A 2,147-nucleotide genomic window follows, 5' to 3' on the forward strand; every position below is an offset into this window, starting at 1 on the left:
CCTGTGCTAAAATCTGCATGAGATCTGAAACATGACCCAGGCTGTTCTTTCCTTGCTATCACAACATACCAATTTGAAGCCTGTAGCATTATTTGTTTAATGTCATTCAGTAAAAGCACCAGGGCTTTGTAGCTTGGTGCTTTCTAGGGCTTTACACTGGGCTAATGCTTTTGGTGTCTTTCTGTGAAGACCACATCCTTCAATCTGCAGTAAAGCCTGACAGTTCACAGGGCAAACGCCCCTCTCAGTGGATGAGGAACACAAAGCAGTGCTGGCACTTACCAGCCTACAGAGTGATGGGCAAGAGAAAAGTATAGTAACATCAGGCTGTCATCAGGCTTGTTGTATTTGTCTTGAATAACTACAGCCCTGGCCACTGTTTTCTGTCCCTGTACTGACAGAAACCTCCCTCAGCAACAGTATGAGCTAGATCAACTGGACTAGTAACATCACAGAGTTGAAAAAATACTCCTAATTGGGGTGGGAGATGAAACAGGCTCTCCTTGAAGAAGCCCAGAAGACTGCTGCTTGAAGAATGGGCTAGGGAAAAGCCAGAGCCTCCAGCCAGATCCTGTATTTGGCAGATTTAGTTCCTCCCCATATCTGGGGTCTTTGCTTATTTCTTTGTCATTGGGATGAGCTTAGGCACAGGGGAGAGAGAAGTGGATTTTCCATTCCATGAAGTGTGGGAGGAGCAGTAGTGTTTCCCACAATTACCAGCATGAAGGCACTTAGCACCTTTGTCTGAGGAGCAGATGTGTAACTGAAGCTGTCAAGAGCAACCTGAACTTTTAATTGTGCTCCTTGAGCGAGTTGTTCTCCTGCACCACTGTGCAGGCACTATGTGGAGCAGCAAGTTCATGACTCAGAAAATGCTCACCTTTGTTCCCAACACACAGGCTCTGTTTGTCTCACTGTCCCAGGCACATGACAAGAGAAGATTGACTGCAGCTTGTTGAGGGGTAGTGAGTATTTAGGATTGAAATATTTTTGGAGACAGAGATGTGCATGCTTGGTGAAACACTAGGGCAAAAGTCTTCAGTGTAGGCAGATTTTCCTCGAAAGAGGAAGTTAAATCACATAGGAAACATGAACTCAAATTCACTTCTGACCCACAGAGTGACTGAAGAGAACATTCAGCAAGCCTGATCCTTGGGTGTACCTATGGCAAAACCTGCTCTTCTGATGGATCTCTAGGGCTATTTCAATACCCCCATAAACCCACCTGCTGACTTCTGACAGCCCTGCAGAGCAATGCAGTTTCATAGGACGTGGGTGTCTTCCGCCTAATGCAGCAATGGCATTGAGTATATCAACATACCCAGAGGGAGGCAGGTGTTGGAGAAGGGAGGGGTGAGCCTTTGGAGTTTTTATTATTAATTGAATAGCTAGAGGTATACTTTAGCCTAGCTGAGCCTTAAATTGATCTAGCAAAAGCTGTAGCTAGAAAAAAAAGCAATGCTGTACCGAGCTGCAGAGGGCACTCAAACCAGAGGCAATTAATATGATGACTTGACAGCTTTGCCATAAATCATATTTATAAACCATAAAATTGGGCTTTTCCGCCATTCACAGCATCAAGGAACCTGGGGAGATACAGCTTATTTATAAAGACAATAGTGCTTAGGAGTGGGAAGACAAGGAGGCGGCTTGACCACGAACTGAAGGAAATCCGATATTCCTGCTTTCACACGTTCTCCTAGCTGGGAACACATGGCAGCACAGAGAGGCAACCTGATGGACAGGCTGTTCTGACCACCTCTGAGCCCACCAAGGAGCACACTGCCTCGGGAAGGGTGAGATCAGAGTGGCAGTGTCGCCCTGGGAAGGGGCTGCTAGGGCTGCCAATGGCCCCAGCTGACCCGGCTGGACTGGACCCATACCCCGGGGTGTGATGACCTTTCCAGGAGGTGGGAGGGCTGGAGGGAGAGTGGGCGCTGCCTCCCACTCCCCGACCGTCCCTCCCGTGCCGGGGTGCGCCGGGGCCGCGGGCATTTCACGGGGCTCCTCGTGTCCGACGCCCGTTGCCCGCGTCGGGGGCTCCCAGCGAGCCAACACCGCGGCTTTGCCCCGCTGCTCTCCCCGCCCCGGGAAGGCGGGCTGACAGCGCCGGCAGCCCGGCACCCCGGCACACGGGGGCTGCTCCG

The 2,147-nt window shown here is 50.5% G+C and overlaps 1 protein-coding gene across 1 annotated transcript in view; it reads left to right on the forward strand.

Moving 5' to 3' along the window:
• The first annotated feature begins 1,656 nt into the window (after positions 1-1,656).
• The window catches only part of LOC121659982 (broad substrate specificity ATP-binding cassette transporter ABCG2-like), a 19,406-nt gene continuing 18,915 nt past the window's right edge, over positions 1,657-2,147 (forward strand). Inside the window, exon 1 of the mRNA XM_042018800.1 lies at positions 1,657-1,796. The gene's annotated coding sequence lies outside the window, so the exon portion shown is untranslated. The remainder of the gene's footprint in view (positions 1,797-2,147) is intronic.

The sequence above is a fragment of the Corvus kubaryi genome, unplaced genomic scaffold (assembly GCF_017639235.1).
Source record: "Corvus kubaryi isolate FWS band 111438036 unplaced genomic scaffold, C.kubaryi_AGA036_p1.0 138, whole genome shotgun sequence".
NCBI classification, from domain to species: domain Eukaryota; kingdom Metazoa; phylum Chordata; class Aves; order Passeriformes; family Corvidae; genus Corvus; species Corvus kubaryi.